General features: G+C 39.2%; 1 long non-coding RNA gene across 1 annotated transcript in view; it reads right to left on the bottom strand.

Annotated features, from left to right (window-relative positions):
- Positions 1 to 15,634, bottom strand: part of LOC144234740 (uncharacterized) — a 33,492-nt gene extending 17,858 nt beyond the window's left edge. The window contains exons 1-3 of the long non-coding RNA XR_013336052.1: positions 15,572 to 15,634; positions 9,243 to 9,330; positions 8,887 to 9,112 (exon numbers count right to left, since the gene is read on the bottom strand). This is a non-coding gene — a long non-coding RNA (uncharacterized LOC144234740). The remainder of the gene's footprint in view (positions 1 to 8,886; positions 9,113 to 9,242; positions 9,331 to 15,571) is intronic.
- Between the last annotated feature and the right edge of the window lie 3,367 nt (positions 15,635 to 19,001).

Here is a 19,001-nt window from a genome sequence, read left to right as displayed (position 1 = left end):
TGAGACATGCAAGTGAAAATGTCAAGTTAACAGTTATATATACACACATCTTCAACTAGAGGAAGATGGATAAACTAGAGATACAAATTTGGGAATTGCCATCATGTAGGATAGTGGTCAAAAGTATGGGTTTGAGTCTAGACTGCCTGAGTTGATCTGGTCTTGCTAGCTGTGTAACCTTGCGCAAGTTGCTTAACCTAACTGTATCTCAGATTTGTCATCTATAAAACTATGACAATGAGGCCAGCAACTACCTTATGTAAATAAATTAATACATGTACAGAATCTAGAAAAATCTCTGCTTGTATTAAGCCTAAATAAATGTTAGTTGCTAGCATTGTCATCATCTTACCACCATTATACTCACCATTATTATCATCATCGTCATCATCACCATCAGTAGTTCTATGGGTTATCTTTCTCGGGTAAACTTTTTTTTTTTAACTAATGTATCCTGGAAATACTACTTTATTCCAAAGATAATGACTCTTTAATATTAAATTTTAAGATGAAGCCAAACATGTGATGGAAAATTATTATAGAAGATATACTCTTGGAAGCAACATATTTTGTAGCCTTCAATCCGAATGGTAAATAACCTATGCCACTTTCTGTATGAAATCCACCCTAGAATGTGCTTTTATCCAGTGCCTAGCACGTAGTAGGTGCTACGAGGGTGTTTGTGGGCTGAGTAACATTGAAGTGTATTGATAATAGTCTGGATTTTTAAAACTGTGTATTCCCTAGAGTGTTCTAGGAATTTGCAGAACACTCCTGGCTTACTGACATGTCAAAAGGATCTTTGCCAAATTTCATACCAAGATTGCATGTATTTCAAGCTGTTCTGTTACATTTGCCAAACAGGCTCCCTTCTCCACTTCCAGTACAAACTTATAATTCAAAATACACACACCAAGAAGAGTAATGCATTACAATTTTGGCCACTGAATGAAGTCATAATCTTTGTTTGATTCAAATGACTGGATTGGTTTTTTGTTCTATAAGCTAGGAGTCCTTGTCTGTGTATAATTTCTCATAGACATGTAAATGTTGATGTGACAGAATTGTCAAATAGAAAGAAAGGAAGAGAATCTATAGTTGAACCATAGTCACTGAGCTCTCCAGGCCGGTAGTAAATATTCTGGTGCACTCTAGTGGTGGAAGGAGATAGGCTGGTGGACTTGGAGGTGCATGAGGATTAGCAGTCATGATTGTTACTTTGAAAAAATGTGCCACCAGTTGCAGGCTTCAAAACATGATCAAGGTAGTGTTTCATGTAAAAGCTAGAATTTGCACATGAACCTTGCTCTTGTCCACCCCTAAAATATCTGGAAGAGAATAACTACATGGCTTTAATAATAAAATACTTCAGTTGAAATAGAAATACAATGTGTGTTGCTGAAGGTGTCCTATATTTTGTGATCATTTTATTTTGAACAAGAGTGAAGTTGATTGTTATCTTCCCATAGGTAGAGTAAGAAGTGTTTTTTTTGTGTTTTTTTGTATTTTATTTTAGAGAGAGCAAGAGAGAGAGAGAGTATGCACAGGGTAGGGGGTGGAGTGGGAGAGAGAGAGAGAGAGAGAGAGAGAGAGAGAGAGTCTTAAGTAGGCTCTACACTCAGCATGGAGCCAGATGCAGGGCCTCGACCTTATGACCCTGGGATCATGACCTGAGCCAAATTCAAGAGTTGGACCTTAAACCAACTGAGAAAACCTTGTGCCGCAAAAAATATTTTTCAATAAAAAGCTATCAGGGACTAGAGTAGCTGCATGTATTTGTACAGACATTGAAAAATGTTCATTTTTGATGATTCTGTAGTTATTTTCTTTTCTTCCCATCACACTTCTGACTTCTCCTCTCTGTAATCAACTCTATCTCCCAGATCTCTGATCATTCCTTCCTTGGTTCACAAAAGCCTTTTTTGGGTGCCTTTTATTTGATTTCCTGGCTGTTGTCAATCCCGTTTTCTGTTACTTTGTATCTCCACAGTTGTACATTTCTGGAAGACTCAGCTGTGCCTGATCATCCCTGCAACTTGCCCAACACCCTGCACAGTGCTTGGTGCATAATGGCCATTTGGAAATTTCTGATGAGTGAACAAATTTATGAACATCCTGACCTGCTGTTTTAGAGACTCATTATAATGATGGATTATATTCATAAGTCTGCATCCTCTGAAGTCCCCAGCTCAGTCCCAGAAGCTAGATAGCAGGGAGCTTGGACCTCTCCAGAGCTGCTGCCCTTTGAGAAACTGTGTGCCACACCAACAATAGCTGATTTCACACTTATTTCTTTCTTTTAAAGGAAACAGCATGATCTTCTCACTTGGGATGATACCCTAAGGGGAAAGGGGAAATGTTCGGACAACTCAGTGTCCAAATTACCTCACCAAATTAAAAAGTGTGTGTGTGTGTGTGTGTGCGTGTGTGTGCGCGCGCGCGTGTGTGTGTGTGTGTGTGTGTGTATGTAATCAAGGGAGAGCGTGGGACAAAGCCCCACTCTATGTGGTCCAGTAGAAAGACCTTGGGTTTAGGAACCTTGAGAACTGATATGGAGGCTCTAAAATCAACTTACCATGTGACCTGAAAAAAAAGCAGTTCATCCATAGGTCCCATACATCTTATTTATCCAATAGAACCATAATGAACAGACTCTAATGAAACAATAGATGTGAAGTGTCTGGCAAAAATAATAGTGCTCTAAGAGCTAACTTTCTGTTTTAAGCATCTGGCTTTTGGAAGCATCATGCATAATACAGCTTTAGAGGAAACATTTGAATTCATTCATTCACTTGTTTATTTAGTTTTAAAGGTTATTTATTTAGTTTGATAGAGTGCACTTAGGGGAAGGGCAGAGAGAGAGAGAGAGAGAGAGAGAGAGAGAGAGAGAGAGAGAGAGAGAATCCCAGTGCAGAGCTCACAAATGGCAAGATCATGACCTGAACTGAAACCCAGTGTTGGAGGCTCAGCCAAATGAACCACTCAGGTGCCCCCATTCCTTTGTTTAACAACTGTTTTGTGGAGCATCTATTATGTACTGAGTACTTTTCTTGGAGCAGGAAATAAACATTACATGAGCAAAGCGCACACAGCTCTGTCTTTATGGAACTTGTATTTAGTGAGAGAGAACAATAATGAATTAACAAATAACATGTAATATATGAACATGACAAATTCAGTGTTGAAGATAGAACATGACAGAGGATACAATTTTATGAAAGGTGACCAGGTAAATACTCTGCAAAGATGATATTTAAGCCAAAACCTGAGCGATGCAAGAGAATGAGCTGTGGGAATATCTAGGGGAGGAGCCTCTGAGACAAAGGACACAGAACATATTATTACTAACTAGAATCTATACTTCATTCATATTTCCTTAATTTTTACATAACAATAATTTCTTTTGTCTCAAAATCATATTCAAGATACACTGCATTACATTTAGGCATTGTGTGTCTTTGAGATCCTCTTGGATTCTGACCATTTCTTAGACTTTCTCTGTTTTCGAGGATTTTAAGAATTTGGGGAGGTACCAGTGAGATGTTTTATATAATGTCCCTCAGTCTAGGTTTGCTCTGCTTTGTCTGGGACTATGGATTCTTGAATAGGAGGCCACAGAAGTAAAGGGGGTCTATCATCCTATCATATCAGGGGTACATGTTACTAATATGACTTATCATTGATGTCACTAATCTTTCACCTGACAGAGGTGGTTTTGCCAAATTTCGTTGTTACTTCTCTCCTTTTTTCATGCAGTACTCTTCTTCAGAAGGGCATCAATATCAGCATCCCACACTTAAGCGGTGGGGGTTATGCTCCATCTCCTTCAGGGGAGAATACCTACAGAACCTATTTGAAAAGCCTCTGCGCAGGAGATTTGTCTATTCTTTCATACTTTAATTAATCAATTATTCATTCCTTCATTCATTCATATATTTGTACCAGTGTGGATTCATGGATACTGATTGTATACTTCAGGTTATAATCCAACATTACAAAACTATTTATCAGTTGCTCACATTGTTCTAGGTGTAGCCATTGGAAGTTCTTTCAGTGGATTCCCATGTCCCTTTGAAACAGCCCGTCATTTGTTTACTTGAGCTATAGAGAGACTTTGGTAGGCAAACTACCCATACTGGAAGCCATTGAAGAGTTTTGAGAAGGAGAGAGACATGATGCCATTTGCATTTAGGACTCCCATGGCTGCAGTGACCAAAATAAATTATAGGGTGGCAAGTAATGAAGGAAGGAGGTGGTAGACTAGCTCTTACTCTACTGTGGGTGAGCGATGATGGTGGCTTGGAAAAAACGTACAATAGTAAAGATGAAAAGGGACATTTCGGGATATAATTTTACATTGAATGATAGTATTTCCTGATGGATTGAATGTGGAGTGTGATATAAAGAATAGTCAAGTCCAAGGATTTTGTTCTGAGCAATTAAATAACGGGTGGTACTATTTACTCCTATAGTGAATGCTGGAGAGGGAGGAATTTTGGAACTCTAATGCATACAATATACTTATATCTATCTATCAATCTATATAATGCACACAACATATATGTATACACCAGAGCCACATTAAATAAAGCTCTACTTAAAAGAGCAGTTGCTTCGAAACCTTGTTTTGACTGGTTTTTCTGAGAGAAATCAGTAGCATGATTCAAACACAGGCTCTTGGGCCAAGAGAGGCAGATGGTAGCTGTTCCTCAGGCTTAGGCTTAAAGGAAGGGCTTCCATTTATTTTTCTGAATATAGTTCCCAGTATCTTAGTTTATAAATATTTCTCTCAGACTGTGAATCTGGGCTTGTTTTGTCTGTGTACACTCAACTCTCATAGCCCTGGGCGACGTTAGTCATTTGGAAATCAGAGAGATCACCAAGAAAAGCAAATTGAGGCAGCCCTCAAAAAGGTAAAATTCCTCCTTCCCAGAAGTGAGAATACTGAAAAAGAGACTTGATTTTGAGAGACTCGGGTTTTGGATTAAGATGTTATATAAATTTTCTGAAAGAGTTTATGGGTAATTCTGTCAGCCGACAGATATCTGCTATGGGATTACTGTGTAGAACACTTGCTGATGGTACCAGGAAGGAACTGAAGTTCCCTAATCACCCGGGGGATTAAAGATACTATGCAGAAGGAGTCTAGACTAGGGTACGGTCTCCCATCAATGAGAGCTGATTATACTCTGTATCATGTACTTTTACCACCTTGGACCATTGTACATGCTGCTTTCTCCATCTGGATGACACGTCCCTTTCTTCTCTGCCACTGATACCATTATTAACTATATAAATTGCATTATATTGACTCATTATTCTTACTTAACTCAGTTTGACTTATGCAATATTACTGATAAAATCAAATAAAAAATTCCAGGTGCCTATTGTATTATTCAACACACGAAAATAAATATATAGTATTAACATAAAAACCTTGTTTTTTGTTTCAAACACAAGCAAACATCATTTCTCATACCACCATTAAAATGTATACATGCAAGGGCGCCTGGGTGCTCAATTGGTTAAAAGTCTGATTTCGGCTCAGAGCATGATCTCACGGTTCGTGAGTTTGAGCCCAGCGTTGGACTCTGTGCTGCCAGCTCAGAGCCTGGAGCCTGCTTCAGATTCTGTGTTTCCCTCTCTCTTTTCCTCCACTGCTCACACACTGTCTTTCTCCCTTTCAAAAATGAACATAAAGGAAAATTTTTTTAATGCATACGTTCAAACACAGGCTCCTGGGTCAAGAGAAGCAGATGGTAGCTGTTCAAGACCCACTGGATTTTGTTTTATTGGGATGAATTATTAGTAGGTTACCAGTTCTCAAGTCTTAATTGTCTACCCTCCCTTTATCCATACCCTTCGCTATGCATCTTTGTGGTGTTCCTCCACTGTGGACAAGGTACAAATCCCCTCTCTTGGGCTTGGGGCTTGGCCTTGGACCTCACTCTGGCTGATGGGATGTTAATAGACAGAGTACAAGTGAAGGATTTCAAGGCAGGACTAAGATGCTTCCGGTGAAGTACCTGGGGTGTAAAATTTAAGGGAGCAATCACTTTCAGGGTGGGCTCTCTGGGCTTGGAGGTTTGAAAAAGCTATTGGACTTCTCTCTTGCTATATCCTAAGACCATGCAAACAATATACCAACTGGTCGCCGGAGAAATATGGGAGATGTATGGAGCAGAAGTGCCTCATGCTACTGCCCGAGTCAAGTTCAGGCTAAGTCAGGGTGCAGCTAGCCAAGATCAGCCAACCCTCAGTCAACTTCCAGCAAACTGACCATTGACTCATGAACTTCAACAGCAAATAATTATGATTTCTAGCCACCGAAACTGGGGCTGTCTGCAATGCATAAATTAAAATGTATGTGTTTTCAATTCTGTATTTTGAGCCCATCAAGGGGAAAGACTATCTTAAACATACACTCAGGTGGGGCCAAGTACTCAGGCAATGCTACCAAAAACATATTAAGTAATGACTGATGCTTTCCCATGAATGTGATTGTCAACAAAAGCCATGCAAGTTCCCACCCCAAGGTATTTGCACCTGACACTCCCTTTCCTTGGCAAACTTTTCCTTCAATAGCCACACAGCTTCCTCTCTTGCATCCTTCAGTATTCTATTTTCTCAGAAGCTTTCCCTGTGATGGGCGCGCTATCTGACTTATCACCACTTAGCCTCTGTCATCCCTCACCTGTGGTTCTCATCCTGGGGTACAGGGCCCCTCCAGAGGGGTTCTGAACAGTGACGGCCAATCCTGTGACATTATATATAATACATGTGGTGACTGTGGTACAGATGTTCATTTTTCTGGTGAAAAAATTCCATTGCTTTCAACAATGTTTAACAGCACCAATGCCTCCACACAGGTTAAGGACCAGAGTGAGTTTCCTGAGTTTTGTTTTTGGTCAGAGCCCTATCACCTTCTCACATAATGCTGATTTGCTTAGTCTCTGTCTCCTTGCAGACATGGTGGCAGGGATATCGCACTTGCCAATTTGTTCCTGCTTGCGTTTAAGATTTGTGTTGTTCAGTTCCATAATTAATCACTAAAAAATTGGGTAATCTTTATGATAAACCTGCAGTGCAGTGGAAGTCATTTTACCTGGGAGATGCTTGTAACTTCCTTTTCTGCCAAGGTAATGAAGCATCTTCCTACAAACTCTGCATCCCAAGCAGAAAGAAACCCCCACTTTTTAAATTGCCTTTTAGACAAAGAAAGGCATTATATTTGTAGCTGTCAAATGTGCTATGATTCAGAATCCTTTTTGAATGTTAGCCCTCCGTGTTCGTGGAATAAGTGGCTTGATTTAAATTCTGGCTCTGGTAACCGACTAGTTGCAAAACCTGAGATAAGGTGCTTACTTTCTATTTGTCTCAATTCCTCTTCTGAAGTTACAATACAAATAGTATTTACATCATGGAATTCCTCTGAGTTTTATGTGACTTAATGGTTATAAAGTGATTCAATAGTTCATAGCATGTAATAAGCATTCAGTAAATGTTCAGTCATAGTTATTTCTTTTTTTAAAATTTTCTAATGTTTATTTCTCTTTGAGCGAGAGAGACAGTGTGTGAATGGGAGAGGGGGCAGAGTTAGAGGGAGACACAGAATCTGAAGCAGGTTCCAGGCTCTGAGCTGTCAGCACACAGCCTGACACAGGGCTCGAACTCACAAACCGTGAGATCATGACCTGAGCCGAAGTCAGACCCTTAACTGACTGAGCCACCCAGGTGCCCAGTCATAGTTATTTCTAGTGGTTATATCTATGGCGACACAGAAAGGACTATATTAGTTACTATCTCTCAGGATTGAACAAGATTGTTTATGGGGGGGATGTGTATTTCCATTTTGGGGTCACCACCAGAGCTTTCGACACAACTGCATTTATGACAGTGTCTAAACAAAGTGTTTATTTATTTTTTAAGTTTATTTATTTTGGGGGGGGAAGGCAAAGAGAGAGGGAGAGAGAGAATCGCAAGCAAGTTCTGCACTGTCAGTGCAGAGCCCAATGTGGGGCTCAAACTCATGAACTGAGACATCATGACCTGGACCCAAGTCACATGTTTAACCGACTGAGCCCCTAGTGCTCTTAACCAAAGGAGAAGCTCCTTTAATGAGTCATGAGTGTTCTTCTGAGACTTTTACATATTGTTGGGTACCAGGACTGCCAGAAATAACATGATGATAGTTTTTGGTTTTGGAATATTCATTAAACACTGTACATGCATTATGTCCTTTAACGCTGACAACTTTATGAAAGAAGAGTAACCTCATTTTCCAAAGAAGAAAAATGAGACTTCGAGAAGTTTTAATTTTATAAGATAACATATCTAACAAATACTAGCCCCACCTTGATCTATTTCCTTTTCTAGTAGTATGTTTCCTCTTTGATACCACCCACTACTCCAACACAACAACCATTTTTTGTTTCTGTGCTCCTTTGTCGTATGTATATTTTCTCACATTGGCATAAATATAGTTTCATATCCCACCTTTCACCAAACATTATATTATTAATAATATTACTGAATTAAAGTTGTTACTAAGTATTATCCTTCTTGGCTGACAAAACATTGGGTGACTTTCTCGCTGTTTTTACATGGCAATGTTGTCTCCAATTTCTTTGTACTAATAGATAACTCCAAAATAAGTATGTTTCTGTGTATTTTACTTACCTTGAAAAATTTCCTCGGAAAAGTTAACACAAAATTAGTCAGCTAAGTTACATAAAATATTTTACAGTTCTGATAGATAATGATGAATAATTTTTTAAATATGTTATATCAATTTATTCTATGACCAAAGGTGAAAATACAGGTTTCCCACATTTTGGTGGCATTAAATAACACTATTTTTTGTTAAGTTAAATGGATGTAAAGTACCTTGCTTTATATTTCAACTTGCATATTTTGATTACTTGTTTATTAGGGTGTTTACACATTCTTGTTTAATATCTCCACATTTTCGAATTATCTGTGTGCAGTTTAGCCATCTATCTCTTGCAATCTTGATTTTTCCTTTATTGCTTTGTGTTTTTCCAATAAAACACTTTTTTTCTGATTTGAATTTGTGTAAACAATTCCATAAGTTGTTGCCTCTCTTTTTCAACTGCAAAATTTAATGGATTAGGTTACAATTTAAATTATTTCATTAGGAGATAGAGGTGACTGTAATTATTTCTAGGGGATAATATTTTCTAGACAAAATATTTTACATACATAGATCAAAGAAGTTGTACCTGGTTATAGGGCTGATCATCGAAATATGCATCACTGAATCCTCTGTGCCGTATTTTGGTCAAGGGTACTAGTTATTTATAAAATTCTCTGAAATACATAAATGAAATGAAATATACTGGCACCTAACCATCCAGTGCAAATATTGCTTCAAAAGAACATAAATAATTTTTAAATCCACGGATATTTTTAGAAAGCCGTTCATTTATTGGATTGAATAAACAATACTGAATTATAAATTTAATAGGTATTCTTTTTCTAGAAAAGGAACACTAGCCTGTGAGTTATTATTCACATAGTTTTTTAAAACCTGTGATTTTTCATTTTACCTCAAGCTAGACCCATCTCCCACGAATCTCTTTATAGAAACTACATGACAGCTTCAAAGGTGTCATGGCAGCAATTAACTACCTCATAACTTATAATAATACCAACCCTTTCCTAAACCTTGGATTTGAATGTTAATTAAGCAATTAGAGGCACAGGGGACAATCACCAGATGATGCCTCCTGGTAGAGTTTTAGTCAGCAGACAAAAATGATGAATTCTATAACGATTGTGTTCAAAATTAAAACAAACAAAAAAAATCTCTAGCAGCCTACAATAAAAACCAAAACAACAATCACAAAAGCAATCTGAGAAATAAGAGGCTATTTTGTTGTGGGGGACTTTTTTCATTTTTATGAGAGTGTTGGCAAATTCCATTAATAAAACATGAACAGGAACTCTTCAGCCAAGCTTTCCCCCTGTGATTCATTTTTGAACTGCTGATTTGAGCAAATCCTTCAAAATGGAGCACCATATTAAAACCAAATCCAGAGGTACAGATGGAAAGCCAAGCTCTTAGCATATGTTTGGATTTTATGGATGAATGGTTCATTTTGATGTGCCCTACCCATTAATGAGTTGCCCCATCTTCATATAACCGAGACTAGATCAGCAAGTTCAAAGTCCTCTTTTGCTGCATTTGATCACCCTCTCCTTTACATCATCTCTGCCTCAATTCCCACCCTCTGACCCTACCCTGAGGAAAAGGTCTCTACAATGATGTCACCATGCAACGTTCCAGTCCCCCCCCTTTTCTTAATGTTTATTTATTTTTGAGAGACAGAAACAGAGTGTGAGAAGGAGAGGGGCAGAGAGAAGAGGTAGACACAGAATTCAAAGCAGGCTCCAAGCTCTGAGCTGTCAGCACAGAGCCCAACGTGGGGCTCGAACCACAAACTGTGCGCTCATTACTTGAGCTGAAGTCAGATGAGATCATTACCTGAGCCAAAGTCAGACGCCCAACTGACTGAGCCACCCAGGCTCCCCGAGAATAAAATTTTTAAATGGAGGTCATTCAGGTTCTCTATGATTTTTACCCCTGTCTCTTTTGTTTTGTTTTGTTTTCCTTTTTTTAAAGAAAGTTCAAATAACAGTTGCTAGTTTCATGCCGCTCAATGAGCTAGACAACTTCTACCATGCTAGACTCTTGGGTTTAAAAAAATTTTTTTAATGTTTATCTATTTTTGAGAGAGAAAGAGAGACAGACAGACAGACAGAATCCAAAGCAGGCTCCAGGCTCTGAGCTGTCAGCACAGAGCCCTATATGGGGCTAGAACTCACTAACTGTGAGGTCATGACTTGAGCAGAAGTCATTCACTTAACTGAGAGAGCCACCCAGGCGCCCCTAGGCTGTTTTATAGGGGTCCAAATCTCCCTTGTAACTTGGCTAATATTGGACTTTTTGTCCTCTAGCTCACCAAAAAAGTCAATGTCTGTCTGAATCAAACATTTGAACACTGATCAAGCTTTACATTTCCACAGATGATGACCCTGAAACTCAACATATGCAAATAAGTATAGCAGCAATCGGGAGAGTGCCTAAATACTGCCTATTGTGGTTATAAAATCAACCCCACCAGACAAGAACATGACATAACAAAAATGAATATGGTAAAATAAAAATGTCACAGAGCATCTCATGTAGTAAGATTAGGCATTGTATTGAGATTTGTTTTTTCATTTATATGTCTTTTTTAAAAAAATATTTTATTTATTTCTGAGAGAGAGAGAGAGAGAGCGCATGAGCAGGGGAGGGTCGGAGAAGGAGGGAGGTACAGAATCCAAAACAGGCTCCAGGCTCTGAGCTAGCTGTCAGCACAGAGCCCGACGCGGGGCTCGAACCCACAAACTGTGACATCATGACCTGAGCCGAAGTCGGACGCTCAACAGACTGAGCCACCCAGGCGCCCCATTTCATTTATATATCTTAAGCGAACTTAAGATCCTGCCAAACTGAGTTCCCACGTGTGCGTTGTTGTATATTGTACATATAGATGTACAGTTCAGGTACAATAGTTTAGTTCAATAAACACTTATGAGATGCCATAGCCTAGACACTATGCTAGACTCTGGGCACAGAGAGAGAAAGCATGAGTTTGCTTATTGAATGGATGAATCCCTGGTAAGACACACTGGATTCTATAAGAAAGGATGTGGGCTCTTGATGCACCTGAAGTGAGGATAAGGGGAGAGAAGAGGATTTGCCATCCTTTTTCTCACCACAAAAGAGGGGAGAACGTGACAAGACAGTTTTCCAGTGTTTTCTCTCCTCTCCCACCTCCCCAAGGCTGAGGCAGAAACCCATCCACTTTCTTCTAGAGGAGCAGGGAGCATGAATTTAGCTCCCTTGAGCAACACTTCCTGTCCCATGGGGCCTTAGTATCAGCTGTGTCTTATAAATAATGAGTGAGGAAGAATTGGAAGCAAGTCCTGAAAGCTTCCCTTATTCTCTGACTTCCCAAGAAGATGCTAACAAGTCCATTTCTCACAGCTAATTTGTGTGCTAGTTGGCTCCTATTTCATCCAACTTCTGTATCCTGAGCATGTCACTGTTTTGAAGTTGGCAGTCTATCTGAAAACTTAAAAAAAATCAGTCACTGCCTATTTTCTTTTCTTCTATATTTTGTGTTTTCTTTCCCTTCCCTGGAAACTTGTCTTCAAGATTCTAATGTTTAGAAAGAATGTTCAGAGAGAATAAAGAACAATGGAAATCCTACATACATGAACCAAGAAAATGAAGTGTGAGTTTGGGAGAACTGAGTGTTATTGCCTGAGAGCATTCCAGTGGGACAGAGCCTGGCTTCTAAATCAACAGACCAATCATGCCTTCTTCTTTTCTCCTCGTATACAGGTTTTCCTGAGCACTTGGCTCAGAAATCAAACAGCTGCCCCACTAATACTTTAGACCTCTAGTGTTAGTTGTTAAAAGTACCTCCGTGGAAGGAGTACTGCCCTCCCTCATTAGTACTTGGCAAAAGATAATTTCTTGTGTTCTGTGATTTGGTGGAAATTAGAAAGCCAATATCTCAGCCCACTCACAGGTGGGTTAAACAAACATCCCTGCCCTGGCAGACCTAGTTTTCTCTGTCTCTACCAGCACAGGGCTATGTCTGCTGAGGCCTCTTTGACTCTCTTTCCAGGAGCAATCCCTCAATTTCTGAGCCAGACCCAGGGAGATTAGGAGGAAAGTAGAATGACCAATAATAACTAAATCTGAGCATCTACACCATGTCAATGGTGTGTTAAACACCATTCATAAGGTAAATATGATTCATTCTCTTTTTGCAGATGAGAAATATAAAGCAGGAAACAGTTAAACAGTGTTGGAAGCTGATGGGACAGAGACTTAAGCCATCACTAGGATGATTGTACATTCTGGTTTACACAAGCACAGTCCCCCCTGAAGTCAATGTCTTCACATTATTCTTAATAATACCCGTCCCTCCCCAGTCTCAATTTTAGTTATCTGGTCACCTTGGTGATTGACCTTCTTTGAAAGAGAGTTCTGTGGCCCCAGCAATTCTCCTGAGTTCCTGTGCCCTTTTACCTCCCATCCAGAGTCTTACTTCCAGTGAGACAGGAAATCAGTACTAAAAAATGGTGTAGGACCTAGATGCTAAATTTGGTTTTTCCTAATCCTGGATTAGGCCAATTTTGAAACCTGAGTTTTGACTAGTTTGTCCCTCTACTGGTTAGCCTGTCTAGTATTCAAACCTTCTATAGGGTTAAGGATGTGTCTTTAAGTAGTTAGAATTCTGATTGAGCTAATTAATATTCTGACCAAACCCTGTAAGGAGGAACCAAATTAGCTTCTCATTGTTCCGAAACAATTTGGGAGACACTTCCCATATGAACAAGATAAGACCCTTGAAGCTTTTGGTTACATCTGGTTGGTATCATTTCCTATGCTTGGATTAAAAAATAATGGGGGGAAAGGGTAAAGGTGAAAATATAACAGCACCACTTGATGAAAAAGACATTCATTGGATCAGTGAGGGTGTTGTGGTTATTAAAACACTAATGAGATCTTGGGCCACATTAAAATGATTATAATATCTAAGTAAAGGGTACAACAGATCCATTCTATGGTTTGCTGATCAAAACAAACTTGGGAAACTCTATTAAAGTAAAATGGTTCTTGGTCTTTAAGATGACTCCGCCCATGACATAAGAGGAATTTTTATTCATTCAACAACTATGTTTTGAATACCTACTGTGTGCTTGGCACTGTGCCAGAGTTGGAAACCTCTGCCCTGTAGAGCCTAGGATCCACTGGGGAACACAAACATTTATCTAATAATCACATAGATATAAAAGTACTGACAGTAATAAAAGCAATGAAGATGTTCCCTGTGCTCTAAGTAGAGCACAACTGGGGAATCTGTGGGCAGTGAATGACACTGCTCCTCTGGAGGAAGTGACAGCTGGACTAAGCACTGAAGGTTGCATTCACGGTAATCAGGATAAAGGATGAGGGAACATTCAGGGCTAGGAAAGGGTCTGCATTAAGGTCTTGAATCAGGAAGGAGGAGTCCATTCATGGACTAAAAGAAATGCGGAGCCAGGGAAGTTTGCTACTTAATCTAAAGAGCAGATTGCAGTGGTGGGAGGCAAGTGGGGTGGGCTTGCTGAGGTGAGAGCCTTCCAGATAACCTGTCCTCTGGAAGGCGAGTTGGCTTGCTACAGCCCCACTGGGTGGAAGCTATAGAAAACCATTTTAGTTTAAAATAAAGAACTTCCTGAGTCAATGTTTTGAAGGCAGTTGAGTTTCAGTCTTCAGAGCTGTTTAAGTGTAAGCTAGATTATGACTTGGATAAATCTCATAGAGATGATAAAAGGGTGTTGGGCCTGGTGAATATTTAAATCCATCTCAATAAGGTTTTGTGAATCACATACTTTCAATTAAAAACAAACAAACAACAACAACAAAGCATACTAGTCTCCCATAGGGGCAAACTTCTGATGAAAGCTGCCATTACAAATTTCCCAAGGACAAAGTGAAGCCCTGGAGATTCCTTTATGGCAAGATTTTCAGAAATCTCAGTCCTGGCTGAAGTTGTACAGTCCTGGGAATACATTTACCTTTTAAGAAAACTGTTTTTGGGGCGCCTGGGAGGCTCAGTCAGTTGAGTGTCCGACTTAGGCTCAGGTCATGATCTCACAGTCTCTGGGCTCGAGCCCTGCATTGGGCTCTGTGTTGACAGCTGGCTCAAAACCTGGAGTCTGTTTCAGATTCCGTATCTCCCTCTCTCTCTGACCCTCCCCTGTTCATGCTGTCTCTCTCTCTCTCTCTCTCAGAAATAAAGCTGCCTTTTATCTTACTTTCTCCTTCCTCATCAATCCCCCACCACCCCTAGAGATATCAAAATGTCAAAAATGCTGACTCATTATTGCTGATTGTGTATGACCTGCACGCAGCTGAAGTGTGAGGAGAAAACAAGACTGTTCCCTACAAAACTGTAAACTTTGATTCAACTGTTGAATAAAAACTGTAGCTGGACAAAGGTGCTTTTAAGGTAGCTCTCTTCTGATAAACCTAGTCTTTTCTTCTAATTCCTTTTAATTTTGTATTTTGGAATGATATGGAATTTCTAGAATTTTCTTTTGCACAGCATACTGTACATAGTCACCCTTGCTAGATTGCCCACTCAGTCATTTTTGTGTAAAAGAGAGAGTTCTTTCTCTCGCAAAACAGCAAGGAAAGCAAAGAAAGAATATTCTTTAGAGTAAAGCACATCTGTTTTTTATCATAAACTAGAATTGATATAAAATATCTGAATCAGTGGTTATAGACAATTATGAAGAACCCTTTTTTAAATATATACATGCTTTGGTTAACCCCATGCAAAAGCCCTGTGTGCCTTTTATAGACTCTCATAAAATTTCTTCAAGCCAGATGTTGAGTTTTACAGAAACATAACACTTTCTAGTTGCCTCCCAGCCACACACACCTGAAATACACATGCACGCACACACACACACACAGAGTAGGCTGAGGACATACCTGGTTTCCAATATCCTTTTTCACTGATAATCCAATGACCTTAAGATGACTGTGGAATGTTTCTCCCCCTGACTTTGACATCATAGAAGGCATAGGTCCAGATTCTGTTGAGAGGGAAAGAAAGTGCCATCGTCCCTTTCAATGCCAGCGTTTTTCACCTACAAATTATTTTTCTATGTTTCTTTTACTAGGAGAACTTTAAATTCTCAGATACCTTGGAATTCTCAAGGCCTTCTCCGAAAATGTGCCACAGCATCTAAAGCCCCTAATAGGGCCTTCCGGTGACTTGAATCTTTCCTATAAGCCCGCATTTGCTTTAAGCTCCAAATAAAAGGTAAACTTTCATTTAGTAAAAAAAATCCCTTTTAAAAACTGTTTATTATATTTCCAGCTCTGTGGTAGGTACTAAAGATATAACGATGAATGCAATTTTGTAGTTTTGAGGTGAATTATATCAAGGGGAACCTGACAAATAATGATATACAGTGATGAATGCTAATAGGAATATGAACATTATGCATGCCAGCATTCTTATTTCTTTTTGGGTCATGGACCCTTCTGAGAACATAATGGTCTGTATTAGTTACCTGTTGTTAGATAATACATTTTTGTCTGGATGCTTAGCAGCTTAAAACACATTTGTTATCTCACACAATTACTAAAGTTCAAGAATTCAGCAGTAGCTTAGCTGGATTGTTCTGGTTTAGGGTCTCTCATGACATTGCAGTCAAGCTTTCTGTTGGGGCTGCTGTCAGCTGAAAGCTTGACTGGGGCTGGAAGACTTGCTTTCAATATGGCTCATTCTACATGCCCATTGGAAGGAGGCATCAAGGAGTCCCCTATAGGCTGTGTTAGAAATACTTCATTACTAGCCACATGAGCCTCTTAACAAGATTGATCATGACATGGAAGTTGGCTTTCCTCAGAGCAAGTGACCCATGAAAGAGGCAGAAAAGAAAACCGTGATGCTTTTTATGACCTAGTATCAGAAGTGACATACTATCACTTATGCAGCACTGGTTTGCTCTATAGACCAATCTTTTCCTTTTCCTTTTTCTTTTCCTTTTTCTTTTTCTTCTTGAGAGAGAGAGCATGCAAGTAGGGGAGAGGGTCAGAGGGAAAAAGAGAGAGAGAATCTTAAGCAGTCTCCACACTCAGTGAAGAGTGACACAGGGTTCAATCCCAGGACCCTCAGATCATGCCCCGAGCTGAAATCAAGAGTTGGATGCTCAATCAATGGAGCCACCCAGGCCCCGCATCTATTGGTCTATAGTCCAATCTTGATAAAATTTGGAAGAAGACTACAAAAAGGCATGAATAACAGGAGGCAGAGAACTTTGGAGGCCATCTGTAGAGTTGATTACCCCTTCCCAGAAAATATGTCATAAACCTTGGGCTAAGAAATGCTATACTAATAGAGGGCCAGAAGTGCCTGGATAAGCAAGAAAGCTTTTGCAAACATTGTGAGCTTAATCATAGCCTTGCAAAGTCATAATTTCATCAGTGGGTGGGATAGACAGGCAGGTGGATATTCCAGGCAGATTAAACAGGAAAAGCACACATATGTGACAAAAGTCATCCTACATTTGGGAAACCACAAGACACTCAAAGTACCTAAAGAATAGGAAATGTGAGAGACATAAGCCTGGGTCAGGTCACAGGAGACTTTGAAAGCCATGCCAGCGAGGATGACTTTTATTGTTCACTGTGGAGAACCTGTGAAGTCACATAAGGGCCTGATTTACAAAACCCAATTTATATTTTAGAAAGATTGTTCTGTCCATTAATTAAAGATGGAAAGTAAAGAGCTCAGGTGGGAAGCTCTTACACTGGTATGGAGACAAGACACAATAATGACATGAGCTGGGCCATGAATAGTGGGAATGGCATGGAGAGTTCATATCCAAGGGTTTGTTTAGGAGGTAAGATGTATAGCAATTTGCAATCAATTGATGTGGGAAATGAAAGAAAATAAAACATGACTGAAGCTTATGCACTTTCTCTCTGGGCAACTGTCAAAAGAGGCTCTATCTGGGGAGGTGATAAAGCATAAATATGAGTTTTGAGATATTTGATAAGTATTGTCCAATGCATAGCCACTGGAAAAACCATGCAGGTGAAAACTTCAAAAAATAAGTTTCCATGGAGGTTTAAAAAATACTGTGAGTCTTATGCTACTGGAGATTTACAATGCACAATCGATATATTAAAGATGAAAGTTTTTGTTGTTGTTGTTTTCCAATAAAGAGATCCATATATTCAAGGTAATGTTTCAAAAAACATTTGACAATGGAACTTTTTGCTCTACCTCTATTAACATACTGCAAATCTAGCATTCTGGGTAACAATTTATACTTCATAACAATTTACAGTTTGGTCAACTCATCAGTAAAAGACCGACAAAAATTGCCAAAAATGACATTGCAACAAAGTAGTTACCGATTTTTTAAGCTTCACATTAGTCATGGTACAGTCTTTAGGAACTAATTTTTAATTTTAATTTATAAAGAAAATCAAATTGAGTTTTATTCTTTTAGCTATTTCAGTATTCGCAGTTCTCTCTATCCCAACTAATACCCAATAAGGTTTTTAAAACCACACAAAGAAACAAAATTGTACTTCGGGGAATAAAAATGCTTCCCAGCTGAAAAACATACCAAGGTTTTAGTCCAATACAATAGTTACTTGTTGCTATATAACAAATGTTTGCCCCCCAAAGTGCTGCCTCATGTTGAGGTTTCAAAAAGAAAAAGACTTCATGGCCCTGATGATAAGTGGTGTGTCAGCCGATGTGTTTTAAGTGAGTGATGCTTATGAGAAACTGACAACAGGCTGACATCATAGGATGGTGATCGATCCTGAATCCCCGCTCCAAAGTGAGGAAAGTTTATAGCAAAGCTGGAAATCCACAATGGTTCCTGAAGCTAAACAGAAGGTGTTTCTGCACCTATAAATAAATGCAGACGCTGAATATTACCCAAGGGAAAATAATTTGCTTCAAAGCATAGTGTTTTTTAAGCTTCAAATTTCCGATTATAATCCCAAAGGGCCCAGTATGTTACCTGGAGATGGAATAGTATAGCAATTGAGAGGAAGGTTTAAACTGGGTGAGTCCTGATTCTGCTCTGTATTGCTATGGAACTGAGAAAGTTACATAAACTTGTTTTTCTTGTTTTCTCGACTATAATTTGGAGGTAGTAATGCATCCATCTAGGGTTTTGTGAAAATTAAAAGAGTAACTCGCAGGATCCTCAATTAAGATGAGCTATTATTATCAGCAAAAAGGCAATTTCCACATATAATCTGGATCAACCTAATTCAGAAAAAAATTAGATAGATTTCACAGTGGTAACAAAATAATGACAATCCCTTAGGTTTGAACAGTGTTTCAGAGTATATGAGCGATTCCACGTCGCTAAGCTTATTTGAT

Source organism: Crocuta crocuta, unplaced genomic scaffold (genome assembly GCF_008692635.1).
Source record: "Crocuta crocuta isolate KB4526 unplaced genomic scaffold, BGI_CrCroc_1.0 scaffold371, whole genome shotgun sequence".
NCBI lineage: Eukaryota > Metazoa > Chordata > Mammalia > Carnivora > Hyaenidae > Crocuta > Crocuta crocuta.
The sequence above is the reverse complement of the archived record's forward strand: the minus strand, read 5'-3'. Positions and strand labels throughout refer to the sequence as shown.